This window comes from Sphaerodactylus townsendi, linkage group LG05 (genome assembly GCF_021028975.2).
Source record: "Sphaerodactylus townsendi isolate TG3544 linkage group LG05, MPM_Stown_v2.3, whole genome shotgun sequence".
Lineage (NCBI taxonomy): Eukaryota > Metazoa > Chordata > Lepidosauria > Squamata > Sphaerodactylidae > Sphaerodactylus > Sphaerodactylus townsendi.
In genome coordinates, this window is record NC_059429.1 from 124,157,053 (window position 1) to 124,177,704 (window position 20,652).

Here is a 20,652-nt window from a genome sequence, read left to right on the forward strand (position 1 = left end):
TTGCCTTAGTTACGCCCCTCCTCTCAGCAGTAGCGCGCAGAACTTGAAGCAGTCTAGCAGGAGATGCACCGGTGTGCGTGGCAGCCTGCACCTGCATGCATTAGTTTCCCCCCCCCCAAGGACCGGCACAATGGCTGTGTCCTTGCCACAGCCCTGCCCAGGAATGCCCGGCCACGCCACGCCGTGCCCCACCCAGCCCCATTGGCGCTATGCCACAGTTTGAATCCCACCACCATGGGAACCTGTTACTAAAATTTTTGGATCCCACCACTGCCCACAACACTTTGCTTGGGGCAGCAAATCCAGTTCTTTTGTGCCTCACAATGCACTGAGGAGATACTTCAAACAGTGGTGGCATGATTTAGAAGTAACGATGAGCAAAACTTTCCAGAGTTTAAAACTTTGAGCGAGTCAGGCTTTCATCTTTCAAAGGTGCCTTATTAAAACTGTTTAAAGTTGTCTAAGTGCTCATATATAATCCAATAGCATAGCTGGCTATATTGGAAACCTGCAAAGTGGATAGAGAACAATGGAACAGATCGATACAAACATCTAAGCTGTCTCAGAACTTTTCTAGCCCGATACTTCAGAACTAGCCCAGGAAAAAAGGAAGTTTCTACCAACCAATCTCCACAGCTGTATAATTAGACACGAATTGAATGTTTTTGGTCTTACCCACATTTTATTGTTGAGGGGGAGAAAAAAATACACATTGACAGATGAATTATGAGAATAATAAAAACCCTTGAAAGTGATTTTACCAACGTGATCTCATATGAGCTCATATAGATTTATATTCCACAGAGATAACAAATAATATCATTCAGTGAGGCACACTCATGTTTCATTGTAGCAAGAGGCGAAGAAAGTTTGGACTTCTCCTCCTTATCTTGTTTACCACGTCCTAAATGAGAAGAACTTGTTTATATTCTCTTAGGCCACGTCTAAATGAAGGCAACGAAGCAACCCCTCCCCCCCACCAATCAGATTAAATGCCAGAAAAGTAATACTGTTACTATTTAGAAGAATAAATCATAACTACATTTAGAACTGGAAGGCTGAGACCAGAGCTGTATTTGCGAGCTTCCAGAGAATTCTTTGAACAAAGGCTGATTTTGCACAGGCAACAAAATTGGGTCAAATGGACCCCTGTTGCCTGTGCTGCTGTTTGTATGGCAGGTGCAGAGGCAATCTGGTTCGCACTGAAAACGCTGTGTTTCCCTATGAACTGCACACCCGAGAATCCCCCCACCCACTTACCAGCACAGCATGGTGACCACCTTGAGATCCAATCTAATGGCAGCCACCTGGGGAATCCACCACAATGGTGGACATAAGGTGGAGGAATAGAAGAAGAAGAAGAAGAAGAAGAAGAAGAAGAAGAAGAAGAAGAAGAAGAAGAAGAAGAAGAAGAAGAAGAAGAAGAAGAAGAGAAGAATAGTTTGGATTTATATCCCCCCTTTCTCTCCTGTAGGAGACTCAAAGGGGTTTACAATCTCCTTGCCCTTCCCCCCTCACAACAAACACCCTGTGAGGTGGGTGGGGCTGAGAGAGCTCCGAGAAGCTGTGACTAGCCCAAGGTCACCCAGCTGGCATGTGTGGGAGTGCACAGGCTAATCTGAATTCCCCAGATAAGCCTCCACAGCTCAGACGGCAGAGCGGAGAATCAAACCCGGTTCCTCCAGATTAGATACACGAGCTCTTAAACTCCTACGCCACTGCTTGTGGTAGTTCGCGTAGGCAAGCAAGAAGCAACTGAAACCTAGGTTGAAGGGGGGGAACGTTGCTATTTCACTATAAAATTTCCGTTGTTGTTGTTGTTATTGCTATTGTTTTCATTGCTATTGTTGTGCTAGCCAATGTGACAGAGTGGTTAGGAGCAGCAGACTCTAATCTGGTGAACAGGATGTATTTCCTTACTCTTCTACATGAGCGACCAACTTCAATCTGGAGAGCTGGTTTGATTCCCCATTCTACCACATGAGTGGTGGAATCTGTCCTGGTGAACTGGAACTGTTTCCCCTCTCCTTCAAATGAAGTCACCTGGGTGACCTTGAGCCAGTCACAGTTCTCTCAGAACTCTCTCAGCCCCATCTACCTCACAAGGGGTCTGTTGTGGGGAGAGGAATCAAAAGTGATTGTAAGCCACTTTTGAGACTCCTTAAAGCTAGTGCAATGCCAAATCGGTCCAGCCAGAATCCAGCTACTCAATGAGTCATAATTAGGTAAGAGGGGGGCAATCATAGAGTTTTCAGTAATTGCTAGAATTACTCTTTGTCACTTCCAGTAAGGACTTTTGGCTCATACAAAAGGGTTCGAGGGGGGGGGAGTTGGAGGGAGACATCCCCCACTGGCAGCTCTAGGGCCCCTTCCACACATGCAGAATAATGCACTTTCAATCCACTTTCACAATTGTTTGTAAGTGAATTTTGCTTTCTGCACAGTAAAATGCAGCTGCAAAGTGCATTGGAAGTGGATTGAAAGTGCATTATTTTGCATGTGCGGAAGTGGCCTAGGTCTCGACCAGGAAAAGGCCCTTATAATTGCACTGCAAACTACTGGCCCAATTTATTTGACCCATATTTGGGTTGATAAATTTTGGCAAATGAGAGGAAATGATGCCCACAAAGGAAACCATACCTAATAATGGCTAGTCAAAGTGGCATTTTTAAGTTTCTGGAGTTGAACGAAGGCCAAGATCTGAGACCTTTAAATAAGAACTGGCAAATTTCATCTACAGACAGCATTACCCTTCTGCTTTTGTTTTATGAAGTACATTCCTCAGTTTCAGCAGAGACACTGGATGCTGTTCAATTCAATTAAAGTCAGGGCTGCCGATTATCCATATGCAATCAACAATTCTGTCATCTCACATTTGGCAAGAGAGTATAACTGGGATCAAAGTGGCTTCAGAGCGTGCCCCGGAAGGATCTCCTAAACATGTAAAATAAGATAAATGCTAATCTGCTCTCCTTCTCCCCCCTCCTTCCTGAAGTTCAGCCCCTTGACTTGGAAAAGGCTGCTTACCTACAAACCAGGGCCAGTGAAGTAAATGGCTGCAACTGCACTGATGCCAAACAAACCAGCAAATGAGAATTAAATGAAATCGATGGGGCTGTGCCGATATATTCTGACAAAAAGCCCCTCATTGGTGGCAAGGCAGGTATAACAATGGCAGTTTCCCCACTTTTAAAATAACGTCCAGTTCGTCTGGTCCAGGACCTGTTTAGCACGAGGGTCGTGTTCCCCGGGCTTCCCCACTGCCCCGCGCCCTGCGCGGGGTCATCAAAAGGCGCCGTTTTGAGCAGCGCCAGAATGACCCGCGCGGAGGGGGCGCAGGAGCAGCAGAGTCGGGACGGCTGCGTTGTAGCCGCCCCTGTAGTGGGGAGTGCAGTCGGACCCCGCGCTACTCGGCGAGAGTAGCGCGCAGCAAACGGTGAGTGGGGAAAGGGCCAATGTTGGAAGTACAGGCTTCAGCCCCTTAAGAAAACCATGGCCTCTGGAATCTGTGAGATTCCAGGGCCTGTACTGGGAACCTGTGGATAGCCGTTTCAGGGCAGCAGAAATACAATATCGTGCAGATGTTTTCAAAATATCTGTTTTGGCTTTTTGCGTTTGTTTTGCGTGGAGAATACAAGTGTTGCCGGCTGAAATGGTTCTTTTTTCCCACCTGCTGGCCGATGGAGCTCTTGCCAGTTTCATAGTTGTGTCCGCCATTTTCTGTGTTGCTGCAGAGATTCTCCTGCCTCCGCCATTTGGTAAAGGTTTCTGACAGAGCTCATCCGTGCACAATTTCCTCTGCAGCTCATCCGTGCACGATTTCACTGTAGCAAGTACATGAATAAAGTTTCTTATGCCTGGCAATCTTTGGCTTCTGTTTGCGGGTCTTCTGATAACATCTGGCTTGTGACTGTGTGAAACAGAATGCTGGATTGGCTAGACCAGGGGTAGGGAACCTGCGGCTCGAGAGCCGCATGCGGCTCTTCTGCCCTTGCACTGCGGCTCCACGAGCTGAGCCGCTGGCCCCATCCTTGCCCGCCCTGCAGGCAGCAGGGCGGACGCATCCATGCGCTTCTCAGAATGAGCGGAGTAAAAGGTAAAAAACCCCAATATATACAGTGTTATCTTTATATTAAATGTCAAAAATTATTTGCGGCTCCAAGTGTTTTCTTTTCCCATGGAAAACGGGTCCAAATGGCTCTTTGAGTGTTAAAGGTTCCCTACCCCTGGGCTAGACCATTGTTATGATCCAATGTGGCTGTTTCGGTTTCCTAAAAAGCTAGTGTGCCCCATCTAGGCAGTTTCTTCCGTTGAAGAGCCTTCAGAGGCGCGATTCCACATCGGTGTTTTGAAATGGGACAGTCCTAATCGGGCTGCAACAGGTGATGTTTTTTCTAAATGGTGAGTTGCGTTTGTCTCGCGTACTCAGAAGCTCCCAAGTGGAGGCCCCACATTTCTACTGATGCAAATGATTACCGAAAGAACCCCCCAGCCTTAAATTTACGCTTAATTATATCACAGCCCCGCTCGCTGACTAGCACTTCTGTGGCCCTCTGCTGCTCTTGGCAGCCCCTAATTACAAGGAGTTCAGAACCTGAGATGGAATTGTTAAGCAAGTCTTCATTAATTTCTGCCTTCTGGTTCTCGCCATACCTGTTTTTATTCCACAGCTTAAATCTTTCTCTCTGCATCCTGAATCTGAGCTTATTCCTGGGCTTTGCTGGGGTTAAATTGATGTGCAGATAACTGATTCCTCCAGGTTTCCTTGAGTGTTTTATACTCTAAGATTTGAGAGGATATTTCCTCTTTCAGTTTTAGATCCCTTGCTGTATTATTTCACAATTAGCCCACAAATCTATCCCACAAATCTTTGCTCTTGGACCTGCCTTTCACTGTTCTCTCACTTTCTCATACTGACCTGTTATCATGAGCAAATGCCAATAAGTTCCCCACACCACAGTTTCTTCCTAGGCTATCGGAAATCTGAATTTGAACTATGGATATCTTTGAGGAGCAGTTTTGCCGCAGCAGATCCAGGTGGATGAAAAGATAGGGAAAGATAGAACATTTTAAAAATGATCGGACAGAAGGTGGCTTGAAAACATTTCAAACAAAAGAATCATTATAAAAAGGACTTCGGAAAACAATATTTTCTGACTGGAAAAAAAAATCCCAAAACCAAAGGGATGGGGGGACAGTTCAGAAATCCGCAGAGAAAATGTTTAACTTCCTGCCCGGAAACTTTTTAAAAGTTGTGTGCGGAAAGTGCTAAAGAGTGTATTTGCAAAGAATAGTTTTTCTTTTTCAGCCCATTGCTGAAACACACTGCTGCTTTCTGCAGCCCCAATTAAAAAAAAACAGAAAAAATAATGTACTGTCGAAGGCTTTCACGGCCGGAATCACTTGGGTGCTGTGTGGTTTCTGGGCTGTATGGCTGTGTTCTAGCAGCATTCTCTCCTGACTTTTCGCCTGCATCTGTGGCTGGCATCTTCAGAGGATCATCTGAAGATGCCAGCCACAGATGTAGGCGAAACGTCAGGAGAGAATGCTGCTAGAACACAGCCATACAGCCCGGAAACCACACAGCACCCAAGAAAAAATAATGTCCCTTTATTACAAAAACCAGAAAGGTAATTTGGATTTTAAAAAAGGCACATCAGTGTCACAATAATACGAGCAGAATGACAGAAAGCTAGGATGCTCTAATACCTGTTGGTTCCAGTTCACCATTTGCTCGCTGATCATAAACCAGGAGCCAATTCTTTACTGTTTTGTTTTACTGTTTGTCAGCCTGTTCATGGCTGTTTGGCAGGTGGCTATACTTTATTACTTCATAACACTGCAGTATACTGCACAGTCAGGTTTTTTTCTAGTTGCCGCTACCATTTTCTGTGCTGTGCCACTGGAGGGCTTTTGGGGGACTTTTAAAATCAGAAATTGCTGTCACAAAAATGCACACTTAAATCCTAATGTTGTATTGCTACAATCTCTGAATCGGCAACTTTTCTACCTTTCTCTTAACGGTTCTCTTCATTGCCGATTTAGAAGTGTGCTAGAGACCTTTTTTCAAATACAGAGATCATGGCAACCGGTTAGAAAGTTAGTGAACACTTTCACAATAGCAGTTACATTAAAACAAACAAACACAGGTGCTGAGGCAGGGGCAGGAGGAAATGCCAGGAAATTGATGGCTTGTTGTCCTGGATGCCATAGAAAGAAAGAACAATCTCGATAAATTGGTCATAGGTAACCACTCTGTGTTGTTTGGTGATCTGTTTAGTGTTTTGTCACATACTCTGTTTGGGGTGGGTGGGTGGTAAAAAGTGGATCCAAACCTATTTGGCTGGCATTGCTGTCTGAGGGAAGTAGCTAATACCCTCCTGCTATGGAAAGAACTTTTAATACAACAACATTTGTGTGTGGAATAAAAACATTTATTAACAAAATTGGTTCCAGGTAAACACAAGCGTAAGGCGCAGCATGGGGGTCTGAGCTTATGGTATGTGTACTGGGCAGCCAAATATTGCTGTCCCCCAGACACCTAAATTTTTCTCAGCACACCTGCCGATGAAAAATTATAACGCACACTGGAGCAGCTGTGAGATTCCAGATGGGCGGTCGCCACTTCCTGAAGACTCCTTGCTGCCAGGGGCGCAAGCCATCTAAGTTCACGTCTGGGCAGGTGACCCCTTGGCTTGCTCCACCCCAAACCTCGTGAGGAGGTTCCACCACAGCGGGTATTTTGCCCGCTGCCCCCCACCAGCTAAAGATCAGTCCCCCATGCGCAAACCGCCGTATAACAACAATAAAGCGCGTGCACTAACGCAGACCAAAAAACAGGGAGAGGTGGGTGGGAAACACGCACGTTTCAGCAAATGGGGAGGTGGGGAGACTGGGCTCAGGCTTAAATAGGCCACCCGGCCCCACCTCTTCAGATGACGTCAAGGCGCCAAGCGTCACTGCCTGGCGCCCATGACCTTCCAGGCCTCGCGTTGCCAGCAAGCTGAAGCCTTGCGAGCCCCGAGGAGCTTGCAAGGCAAGGGGGAGGAGGCAGCCCCATAGAGGCTGTCCCTTCTTCATCAGCAATGCCGCAGTAAGTCACGGCTGTTCCTTCTAGTGAATCAAACAGGTCAGGTGATCTGCTAGTATTTGACTAACATGTTAAGTTTGAGTGTTGAATCAGTTTGGTGAAAACAATTGCATCATTTGTGGGTTTCGGTGTTTTGTTTTGTTTTTTTGCTGTTAAGTCACATCTGACTTATGCCTGGTGGGGTGGTCAAGGCAGAAGATGTTCAGAGATGGTTTGCCATTGCCTGCCTCCACTACAAAACACTGGTATTCCTTACTGTAGTGGTTAAGAGCAGGTGGATTCTACTCTGGAGAACCAGGTTTGATTCCCCACTCCTCCACCTGAGTAGCAGAGACTTATCTGGTGAACCAGGTGTGTTTCCACACTCCCACATTCCTGCTGGGTGACCTTGGGCTAGTCCCAGTTCTTCAGAACTCTCTCCACCCTACCTACCTCACAAGGTGTCTGTTGTCTGTTGTGGGGAGAGGAAGGGGAAGGAGCTTGTAAACCACCTTAAGTCTCCTTACAGGAGAGAAAGATGGGATATAAATCCAAACTTCTTCTTCTTAAAGGTCTCCCATCCCAATGTTTGCCTGCTTAGCTTCTGAGGAGGTGGTGATGGCCACTAACCTGGATAGCTTTAAAAAGGGCTTGGAGAGATTTATGGAGGAGAAGTCGATCTGTGGCTACCAATCTTGATCCTCCTTGATCTGAGATTGCAAATGCCTTAGCAGACCAGGTGCTCAGGAGCAGCAGCAGAAGGCCATTGCTTTCACATCCTGCCTGTGAGCTCCCAAAGGCACCTGGTGGGCCACTGCGAGTAGCAGAGTGCTGGACTAAATGGACTCTGGTCTGATTTCATGTTCATATGCTGTCAAAGTCAGTCATTTATACAACCTAAAAATTATATTTGGTCAAAAGATGCATGTCAGGGTACCATCTTGCAACTGATGATTCCAAAACAATGAACATAAAACTATCGACAGATTGGTTAGATACATTACTAAATACATTTCAGGATTGCACAGGAGAGGCTAACAACGCCTTGGACACAATTTCCCAAATGTTCTGATATCACTTTGATAGTAGAGGTGATTTTTTTTTAGGTATGGGGGCAACCTCTTCACTATGAAGCTAAAGATAAAGAATGCCTGTGGTCCCGCTTTGCTAGGTATGCATTGCTGAAGAGTATCCAAAGTTCTCTTCTGCCTCCAGTATTTCACCTTTTCTGATTCTATATATATACATATTTTAGCAACCCTCTTCACCTTTGTTTATTGCTTACATCTCTACCACCTTGTTTCAGAGTGGATTGCATGGATTTATTCTCAGTAAGAAGAGAGCTGAAAAGTGACCATGACCCTTGGGAATGTATTTTAAACAGAAGTCTTGTTTGGCACAGATGTGATTCAAAAACAGCTTTAAAAAATAGACATCTGTAAACCCACATCTCACTTCACGATAGAGAAAAGCTGCAGAAGTCTTAGAGGCAAAGAAGCACCATGCATGGTGGTAGAGTATCTCAAGCTACAGGGAACTTTGGCTTCTCGATTGACTAGATAAACGCTCTCCTCCTGTCAGTATGGCAAACATACCCGTTCTGAAAGATCTCCTTCAGATGTCAACCAAGCGGCATTTCTATTTAGGAAGATTTGAAAGCGCTGGAATCTGCAATGGAAGAATAGAATTGTTGTGCCCTTTGAATATTTATTCTGAGCAATGAATCCAAAGCTCTCAGCACGCCACCTGAATGCCCCCAAGTAATTGGAAATTTCAGCAATTCAAAATGTAACTCGACACTTGTTTCTGATTATCTCAGCTTCCCGTATGTGCAGTACAAGGTTACTCAGGTACTTCAGCAGTATATTTGTCTCCCTTTCACAGTACCTCAGCATAATGCTATGATCTCGGTTCTCAAGTTGACAGAGAGCTCGGGAAAAGAGTTCAAGGTTTAATTTCTCTTGTTTCATAAAAACTTTCAGGCAGACAAGTTCTTCCCCCTCAGCCTGTTTGGTACTAAAACATAACAGCAGTGGGTGGTATCAAATGATTTCCAATAAGATTTGCCTCAGGTTCTTCATTCTTGATGTTGTGAGACTGCACACTATGACCAACGTTGTTCTCAAATGGAAGATCATAAAACAAGTTGGAATGCTCCACCTTCCACACTCTGCCTTGTATAGTTTGAGCTTGGCACCATGGCCTGTTTCACCTCCACTGGGACTCACGCAGGCTGAACAACCTGCTGTCACCTGACTTGCATGACTCACCATAAGGCTGCCAACCTCCAGCTTGTCAATATATATATATATATATATATATATATATATATATATATATATATATATATATACACACATACACATATATATATAAAACAATATACATATATTAAAAACATATATTAAACAATATATTAAACAATATACATATATTAAAAAGTAAAAGTTCACAAGGAGGTCATTTTCTGAGTTAGCAGGAGTTTACGAACCCAGAGGCCGGAGACAGTCAGTCTAGGGGCAAGAGGTGGCAACCATTAACCTTTAACATGATTGGTTAGTTCAACTGTAATTCTAGACCCATGGTGGCGAACCTTTGGCACTCTGGAGTGCCAAAGGTTCACCACCAATGTTCTAGACCAATGAGAGGCTGTTGCATGGGCGGGGAAAAGTATCCTGATGTATGCATTTGTACATGCTGAGTTGAGGTAGAGTTGAGTCTGAGTTAAGTTCTGTGTGTTGAACTTTGTTATTGCTGAAGAGTTCTGTATAGTTATATAGTCTTGTATAGAATAGACTTTTGTAACCTTGCAACTGTTAAAGTAAAAGCCTTCCTACAGAAAGAACATCTTGTGTGGAGAGCATTGTTTTCCAAGTGTGATAGGAGGTTGCAGTGAGTGCAAGAAGACCAAAGACCTTCTCATCTTACCAGACTGACTCCGCTTTAAACTTTGCTGATACAGCTGGTGCAGTAGTTCTCCTGGGTTAACAACTGATGTCCTGGTGACAGAGGTCAGTTTCCCTGGAGAAAATGGCTGCTTTGGAAAGTGGTATCAATGGCATGATACCCATCTGAAGTTCTTCCGCTCCTCAAGAGAGTCAGCGTGGTGTAATGGTTGGGAGCAAATGGACTCTAATCTGGAGAATTGGGTTTATTCCTCACTCCTTCACGCAAGCAGCTGACTCTTTGGCCGCTTCCGCATGGCCATGCTGGGGGTTGGGTCGGTGTACATGACACCGACCCAACCCCCCCCCGGACTGTTCGCACAAATGGTCCCAGTAACAACTGGGAAGACTGCGCTGCGCTGCGTGGTCGCCCGATCAACTTACCGTCTCTGTGACCGTCTGGCGTGTTGCCGAGGCTAGGGGACACGCCCCCTGCCCTGCGGGCCGCTCCGGAGTCGCAGGGCAGGGGGGCGTGTCCCCAGGCCTTGGCGATGCGCTGGACAGTCACAGGGACGGTAAGTATATTGGGCAAGGGGGGAGGGATGGAGCCTTCCAGCCGTTGCCGTTCGCATGGCAGCGGCTGGAAACCGCCGTTTTCAAAAAACCTTGCTCAGGGAGCGAGGTGGGGAAATGGCGGCTTCGCACCACTGGGGAGGAGCAAGGGCGGTGCAGCTGTGAAGCAGCTGCGCCCCCCCCCCATGCGAACAGCTCCCTCGGGACAGCGTTTTTGCCATCCCCAGGGCGCTGTAAAAGGCCCGTGCGGAAAGGGCCTGTATCTGGTGAACTGATTTTGTTTCTCCACTCTTACTCATGACCTTGGGCTGGTCACAGTTCTTCAGAACTCTCCCAACCCCACCTACCTCACAAGGTGTCTGTTGTGGGTAGGGGAAGAGAAGGAGTTTGGAAGGGATTTTGAGACTCCTTATAGGAGAGAAAGGCAGGGTATAAATCCAAACTCTTCTTCTTCTTCAAACCTCACCCTCCCCAGTCTTTACCCCCACCCAAATCTCCAAGTTTTTTCCCAACCTGGAGCTGAAATCCCTACTCAATTGTGCAGAACTCCTTGTTTGCTACTGTTCAACAGCAAATATCCTACAAAAGTCACTATGGGCAAGGTATAAAACTAAAAATAAAAATGAATTTAAAAATTTTAACAGCATACCCATGAACCTTTGCTAAATATGCAAATTAATAATTTGCATATTTAGCAAAGACTTATGGGTATGCTGTTAAAAAATGTTTTAATTCATTTTTATTTTTATAACTTGCCCATCCCAGAAGGGCTCAGGGCGGCAACAACATGTTAAACCTACATTACAGTTAAAAATCATAATTTTAAAATTTAAATTTAAAAATGCTCACCATAACTTAAAAGATAGCCCAAAGGCGGAACCAGGGCTCTGGTTCCCCTTCTTATGCCTCTGAAAAACAACCTTCATTAACATACAGCGCTAGTGTGATGCTGTGTAGCCTGGGCCTCTGAAACATTTGAACTTGTGTTTGGCCTGGCAGAGGGGCATGACCTCATGGGGGGCGGGGTGCTGCAGACAGGCCTAGGTGCTATTTTGCCCTGGGCTCTGGTTCCCCTTCTTATGCCTCTGGGCATAGTTCACCAGAATAGAGTCTACCACTCATGTGGTGAAGTGGGGAATCAAACCCAGTTCTCAAGGGTCGTTTCCCCACTTACCTGCTGCTGTGCGCTACTCTCCCCAAGTAGGGCGGGGTCCCCCAGCACTCCCCACTACAGGGGCGGTGACAACGCAGCCGCCCAGACACTGCTGCTGTTGCGCCCCCTCAGCGCGCGTCATTCCTGGCACTCCTCAAAACGGAGCCTTTTGATGACCCCGCGCAGAGCACGGGGTCGTGGGGAAGCCTGGGATGCGCGCTGGGTGTAGCGTGCAGCAACCTTTGGTCGATGTAAGTGGGGAAACGACCACTATTAGAGTCTGCCACTTCTAAACACCGCAGTCCTAATTCAGAAAATTATTGAAAATACTCTGTTTTTACATATCCCAGATTGAACCTTCTGTTGTTCTTCAGGAATAGCAAAGCAAGTAGAAGACCAACTGCAGAAATTCAACTTTTACCTACAGGAGTCACGGCTTAGGGAACACCTGGAAAGTTGCTTTCATTTGAACAGCAAAAGGAAGGAAAAAAGAAGGAAGAGAGTTAATTTTGTGTAAAACTGGTTGCTGTTTGTTCCTGGGGGGAAAAAAAGGAAATTAAATTATTTTCCAAGAACATGAGCCAGGATCTAACAATAATCGGAGGGTAATTGTTTAACAATTAAGAGATGTCTGGAGCCGAGATTGCTGAAGTCATTTTAATAATGTGTGCACTGAATCGCATGTGTTTTGGCTTTCTATTTTTTTTACAAAGGCAATTCAAATAAGTAATTTAGTGGTAGAAATAAACTATGAATTTAATTTATATGTTCATTAATTGTACAATTAAACAGAATACTAATTGACTGTAGAATTATAGCGAAACGGAACACTGAACTAGGGTAATTAGTTCTACTGTGTGTTTTTTTTTCATTGCAGACATAATTTTTGGTAGTCTCGCCCTACCCAATTAGTTTTTGTTTGGTTTTATTGATGCATAAATCATTCCCGCATGGAGGTTTAATCTTGCAAAATATGGCTTTCCCATTGTTCTGCTGCCGAAAAATAGTGGCTGTCCTGTGCAGAAGGGCAAATGATGGAAAAGAGTATCTGAAAATTTAAAGGCTTAGGAAATGTATCAGCTGACCATCATGTAGTGAAGCACAATTGAATAGTGATTCTGAACATTCAATTTATTTATTTAAAGTATTTAGAGGATACTAGTCAGAGGTGGGATCCAGCAGGTTCTCACAGGTTCCCAAGAGTAGGTTACTAATTATTTGTGTGTGCCGAGAAAGGGTTACTAATTGGTGATTTTTCCACGTGATTTTTGCCTTAGTTACGCCTCTCTTCTCAGCAGTAGCGCACAGAACTTGAAGCAGTCTAGCAGGAGGTGCACCAGCGTGCATGGCAGCCTGCGCCTGCGTGATTCGTTTCCCGCCCAAGGACCGGTGCAGCGGCTGCGTCCTTGCCACAGCTCCACCCAGGAATGCCCCGCCCCCAGAATGCCTGGCCACACCCCGGAATGCCCCACCCAGCCCCATTGGCGCTACGCCACAGTTTGAATCCCACCACCACGGGAACCTGTTACTAAAATTTGTGGATCCCACCACTGATACTAGTGATAAATAAACCAATTTTATTCAATATTATTTCGTAGGCCAGGGTTCCCTAACAGGGTTCCGTGGCATTTCCCACCATGTCCCTAGGTTATTTCTGGCTGTACAGAATTGGGCAGGGCCATCGTGAGGTAAGTCTTCTTAATTAAAGGGTTTAATTCAAATTAAAGGGTTTACCCAGAAAGCTCAGGAAGACTGATAAATACTTGGACTTTCCTTAGTCAGAGTTTGGTTTTATTCCCCTTTCAAGTTTTCCTGCTTCCCAAGAGGTGTGAGGAGGGGGGGGGGGTTTCTCTGTTTTGCACCACCTCCCGAGGCAGCCATTTTAGATTTGGCTGCACCTCCTGCAGCATCCATTTTAAGGAGGCACTCACTACCCCCACTCAAGTTCAAAAGCTTAGAGCCCCTGGCATAAGCAATGCTGAAATGCATAAGGAAGGTCTCCCACTCTCCTGACAATCTTCTGGAGTTTGGAAAGGGCTTCCCTCCCCCCGCCTTTGAAGCAAAGAATAGCAAATGCAATCTAACTCTTTATTTTCAGGGACATTTCTTCTTTTCCGCTTGCTGTTTGTAAGCAAACACGGCCATGCGGTTTTCACAAATCACTATTGCACTTCCAAACTGTACATCGCATTTTGAATAGACAAGCACCTACAGGCGCATGTATCGGGATTACTGTTTACATTGCAGTGCATGCACAGTTGCTATAATTCAGCCGCAACTGTCCAAATAAACTTCTGGGTTCCTTCCCCCCCCCCCCCCGGAAGATGCAACAATGATGCCGGACAACCTGCTGCCATTCGAGATACGACAATGAAGATTCAGCTTCATTTGGAAAGCAGAAAATCACAGACACGTATGGCATCCCGCATGACAAGGAATGATGTGGTTGGCTCCAAAGTTGACTGCTTCTATTGCAGACTGGCAATACTGTCCAATGTTTTACTTATTGACAAAATTTAAACGTTGTCTTTCTGCCCTTACCAGGGCCATTAAAAGCATACATAAAAAGAAGTCTGAAAAATAATTTAAACCAAACAACGACATGTAAAACCAAGATAATTTTATATGCAAACCATAAAAATAATAGTAAAATGTTGTGTGGTTTCCGAGCTGAATAGTCGTGTTCTGGTAGTGGCCATGTTCTAGTAGCATCTAGTGTTCTAGTAGGCCATGTTCTAGAGCATAGGTGTCAAACTCGTGGCCCTCCAGATGTTATGGACTACAGTTCCCATAATCCCTGCCAGCATGATGATGGCAGGGGATGAAGGGAACTGTAGTTCATAACATCTGGAAGGCCGCGAGTTTGACACCTGTGTTCTAGAGGATCCTCTGAAGATGCCAGCCACAGATGCAGGCGAAACGTCAGGAGAAAAGTCTACTAGAACATGGCCATACAACTCGGAAACCACACAGCATCCAAGTGATTCCGGCCATGAAAATCTTTCGACAATACATAAAAATAATATTTTGCTGCTTTCTCTCTGCTAGTAAGGATTTAAAGGTAAAGTTAGACCACCACCCCCCCTTGCACGCATCGAGTCATTCCTGACCCATGGGATGATATCACATTATAATGTTTTCTGGACAGATTATGTTTATAAATTGGTTTGTCATTGCCTTCTCTAGTCATCTACACTTTTTTATATTTAATTTTTTTATTGTATCATTTGAATTTTACAGTTTATAGTAATTTTCTTCTTCATACATTTTCAAACAATACCTTCCCCCCTTTTCTCCCTCCCTCCATTGCTTCTTCTTCATAGTTTTGTCAGACAAATAGCAGTAAGTTCATTCTCTGTAGCCTCTTCTCCCATATTTCTTCGTTGACTCGAGTTTCTTTCATCAAATCCACGTATATTATCCATATCTTCAAAATTTCATTCTGTTTATCTTGCCACGTCTTATTTTTGGTTAGTATATCGAAAGTATCAAGTGTCACTTGTTCCCAGATATATTCTAACCATCTCTGAAGTGTCCATTTTTTCTTTTAAGAACATAAGAACATAAGAACTAGCCTGCTGGATCAGACCAGAGTCCATCTAGTCCAGCATTCTGCTACTCGCAGTGGCCCACCAGGTGCCTTTGGGAGCTCACATGCAGGATGTGAAAGCAATGGCCTTCTGCTGCTGCTGCTCCCGAGCACCTGGCCTGCTAAGGCATTTGCAATCTGAGATCAAAGAGGATCAAGATTGGTAGCCATAGATCGACTTCTCCTCCATAAATCTGTCCAAGCCCTTTTTAAAGCTATCCAGGTTAGTGGCCATAACCACCAATCACACATTGTGTGAAGAAGTGTTTCCTTTTATTAGTCCTAATTCTCTCCCCCCCCTCCGCATTTTCAATGAATGCCCCCTGGTTCTAGTATTGTGAATACATTTTCTTTCCAGCCCAAGGCTATAGTCACCTACACTTTACCCCCAGCAAGCTGGGCGCTCATTTTAACAACCTTGGAAGAATGGAAGGCTGAGTCAACCTTGGGCCGGATGTCTGAAATCAACTTCCATCAGGATCGAACTCCGGTTGTGAGCAAAGGTTTGACTGCTGTACTGCAGCTTATCACTCTGCACCATCAAGATGTGAGGACCTGGAAATCATCTCTTCGGAAATTGGAGGCGGGACTTTTGGACACAGAAACCAATCAAGTAGAGGCCCCGATACCACCTGAAGGTGAGAATAGAGAAGGCAACAACGACTGGGGGTTAAACAAACCTCCGCACGTTTGTGAATGTTACTAATATTTTCAGTCTCCTCATATTCATACCTTAAGATACAAGGTTGCATTTTCAATTTGATTTCTTTTTTTTTCTTTTTTGTCTCAGACTTCAAATGTTTTGGCATCTCTTCAATGTTTGGCTTCAGACAAGTTTCACACAAAACTACAATGGCATCTAAGATATCACGCTTTAAACTGTCAAATACAAATCACCACTGCATATTACTATTTATCTGTCAAATGTGGTCAGAAAAAATACAATAACATGTCATCTATAGAATGCTGGAAATATGAAACACCATGGAATGTCAATCATCCAATACCGTCAAATATGATATATGTCATTTTCAAACTGTCATATAAAGGGATTTTAGATTCTTTCATTAGGTGCAGGTCCAAGCTATATGAAACTCTGGGAGATCCATATTTGAAATTCCCAATTTTTTTCTGGTTTGTAAATTGCAGCCATACTAGTAGGGGCTAGGAGGGGGAACTAGGAGGGGGAACTGTGCCCACGGCACACGTGCACCCTACGCCCCTGCCATGTCCACATCCACCTCCATCTACCCCGGAACATCCCTTGAATGTCTCGGAACACCCTTGCCATACCCCCACAGGGGTGCACTCCTAGTGTGTCGCCCCCCTTTTCCCCTGGTGCTACGCCACTGCATACTTGGAAAGGGGTAGGCTCTAAGAGATTAGGGATGTTTAAACCTGAGCTGGCTCTGTGGAATTCTCTTGAAAAACACATGAAGCTACTCTATATGTGCAGCTAGTAGAATTTCCAGTGGAATGGCTAACTGGTTGAGCCTCTGAGTGCTCCCAAAACTACACATTGCTGATAGGAGCTATTTTGCCAGCTGTACAGCAAGTTCTCCTTAGCTCTCACCTCCCCAGATATTGGGAACTTTAAATTTGACAGATGGACTAGAAGCAGTGCTGGGATTCAGCAGGTTCGCACCACTTCAGCAGAAACGGTTGTTAAAACGGTGCTGGTAAACAACCAGTTGTTAAATTATTTGAATCCCACCACTTAGAACAGTGATTCCCAACCAAGGTTCCGGGGTACCCTGGGGTACCATGAGCACATCCCAGGGGTACCATGACAATGCTACCGCCTGCCCCCCCACTGGAATCAAATAGATTTTGAAAGGGGGGGGGGGTTGGAAGCCTCATGGGCTCCCTTTAAACAACATTGAAAAACAGCATTGTTTTATTTGCCTAAATTCGGCATGGATTGGGGGGGGTAGATTTAAAGGGAGCTCTCCCTTTAAATCCCCCCAATCTATGCCGAATTTAGGCAAACAAACAATGTGGCTGCCAACGCTGCTTTCCCTCCCCTCCCCCTGCTTGCCACTCCCCACACCTACAGGCCAAAACCAGAAAAACCCTTAAAAATGCAAAAAAAAAATCAAATGAATCTCAAGGATACCCTAAGATATGAAGAGCAAGCTCAAGGGTACCGCGACGTCGAAAAGGTTGGGAAACACTGACTTAGAAGATTTGGATTTTAGACCCACTAATTCTGAAATATCCAGGACCAGCAGTGTGAGTGAGTCAGAGAGCTTTTAGAAACAGCTTTCCCCTTTCTTTTTGTTTTTCTCCTCATTAGCCTTTCTTTATCTTTTCTATATTTTGTCTCTTTTAATTATTAATATTATTATTGTTATTATTGTTATGTTAGTTTATGTTTACTTGCTTTTTATTCTTTACCTCCCCCCCCCTTTCCTGTAATTCTTTGTTGATAAAATAAAAATTATTTGACTAAATATACTAGTAGCTAAACTTACCTGGGGATGCCGGGAACTGAACCTTGAATTTTCTGGATGTAAAGCAGAGATGTTGCCACTGAGACACATCTGCCTCCCTCTCATTTCATTGGGGCAAACATAATGGGCAGCAAATGCATGCTTGCATGTTTGCACCCTGGAGAAATATTATTTCATTGGGGTACGAAAGCTTGAGCAAACAACAGGGAGATAAAGTGCTAAATGTGAACCAAGGTTCAAGACCAACAAGATTTTCAGGGAATAAGTTTTCCTCAAACCGCTAACAGCTTATATCCTGGACGTCTTTTTAGTCTTTGAGGTGCTCTTCTGCAGCAATCCAACATGGCTACCCTCCCACCCACCTGAAACCTGAAACAGGCACACTGAGCATGGAACTCTTAGCTCCTTTTCTAGTTTGGAATAGGTAAGGGTAATCCACTGTGCAAGCACTGGGTCACTACTAACCCATGAGGTGATGTCACATCTTGAGGTTTATTGGGCAGACTATTATTTATGGCTTCCCCGTTCATCTACACTTTACCCTCAGCAAGCTGGGTACTCATTTTACTGACCTTGGAAGGATGGAAGGCTGAGTCAACCTTGAGCTGGCTACCTGAAACTGACTTCCATCAGGATTGAACTGAAGTCGTGAGCAGAGCTTGGACTGCAGTATTGCAGCTGACCACTCTGAGCCATGGGGTTCATAAGAACATAAGAACAAGCCAGCTGGATCAGACCAGAGTCCATCTAGTCCAGCTCTCTGCTACTCGCAGTGGCCCACCAGGTGCCTTTGGGAGCTCACGTGCAGGATATTAAAGCAATGGCCTTCTGCTGCTCCTGCTCCTGGACTGTTAAGGCATTTGAAATCTCAGATCAAAGAGGATCAAGATTGGTAGCCATAAATCGACTTCTCCTCCATAAATCTGTCCAAGCCCCTTTTAAAGCTATCCAGGTTAGTGGCCATCACCACTATTCCAAACTATTAGTGGCCATCACCACTATTCCAAACCATCACCACTATTCCACCACTATTAGTGGCCATTACCACTATTCCAAACACCAATCACACGTTGCGTGAAGAAGTGTTTCCTTTTATTAGTCCTAATTCTTCCCTCCAGCAATTTCATTGTATGCCCCCTGGTTCCCTAGTTCGGAAGAGTTTTACACTATTAGAAGATCAATAATGATGTCGTTCAGCGTGGTTTAGTGGTTAGGAGCAGGAGAACTGGGTTTAGTTGTCCACTCCTGGACATGACGCCTGCTGGGTGACCTTGAGCTAGTCACGGTTGTCTCAGAACTCCCTCAGCCCCACCTACCCCACAAGGTGTCTGTTGTGGGGAGGGCAGGAGAAGGCGATTGTGATCCACTTTGAGACTCCTTACGGTTGTGACAAGCAGGATATAAATCCAAACTCTTATTCATCTCTTCTTCTTAGTCAGGGATGACAATTAGTGTAGGATGTTGTGGGATTTGCGGACAATTAGTCTTTTTTCTGTGAAACACCTCCATCAGGGACTGTTGGCTGTGAGTACCATTTGAATTCACAATAGTGAAGGCCAAGAACAGCCCTCACCTGCTTTGTATACAAAACATATTAGCAAATATATACAGTCAAACCAATACTAAAAAATCTGAAGCTTGCTGATTCACTGAATGTTGAAGCTGTATGCTGCTTTACTTAGCTAAACACACAAGAAGAGAATTCAAGCTCTATTTCTACTAGATTTAACTGAATGCACTGAAGAAATTTCTGTTGAAAACGTGGACTAGCGCGAATGTGGCTGGTGTCTTGCTGGAGCTGCTGTCTACTACCACACTTTGTTTTAATATTTTTTACTCATTGAATATTGGTGATACTGACTCTTTCAAATTATTGAAACGCAATATGAATGTTACAGGTTTCTTGCCTTATGTACAATGTTTATGACATCTTATACAATGCTTTTGAGAATTTGTTACTAAGTACAGTCCCATTACGTTTCTTAGGTTGCCTAAGTGCCCCCATTGTATGTTTTGTTATTACCTTTATATCCAGTTGAATATTACTTATAATATAATCACAATATATCTTTATGAATAATCTTTATGAACGGTGTATGAATTATATATTGACTTTATACTCAAACTAATTGCATATACCAATTAGTTCATTGCCTTGTGTCACTGTATATACAGTCCATGTTTCTTAGGCTTGGCTGGCCTCAGATTTTTTAGTATTGTATACAAAACATTGCAGGCTCCATCCCAGCATCTCTTGTTCAAAGGATCAGGTAGCAAATAATGAGAAAGACTTCTGTATATAATCATGGAGAATCACCACCAGCCAGAGTAGACAGTACTGACACTGACAGATTTAGCAGAAGGTAGCGTCGTGCATTCATGAGATGTAATACCCATATCCTCCATGGCTTGGTGCTGGCACATAAACACTGGATGTATTTTTTTTAAAAAAACTATTTGCATAGTTCTTAACGAAGGCTTAACTCTGACTGCTTCTGATCTATTCCTTGCGAGAGAAATCCCAGCATGCCCTTGATGGTGCAGCTGGAACGGTGACTCCCTTTTGACCCCTACTGTGTTCAAGGCGTACATGGCGGCAGAAGGCCCGACGGTTCCCTTCTCAGCACGAAAGAACCATTAGAATTCTCAGCGTTCATCATAAAATGCTCAGGCTCTTTTAATCATATGACTCCAAAGAGTCAAAAAGTACTTCTGCCATATGTGTTCATGCCTGGAGCTGTCGGGTAGAGAGAAACTATTTCGCACTATAAATTTTTCAACTTATCTGAGGAACGTCTCTGCGGTTAATGAGGCCCTCTCTGACAGTTGAGAACAGATCCGAAGATGGTGTTACAGCCAAGAGAGATAGCTATAAAATTGCCCATTACAGGACTGATCTCTTTATTTAGCAACTGCTCTTCTATTCTGGC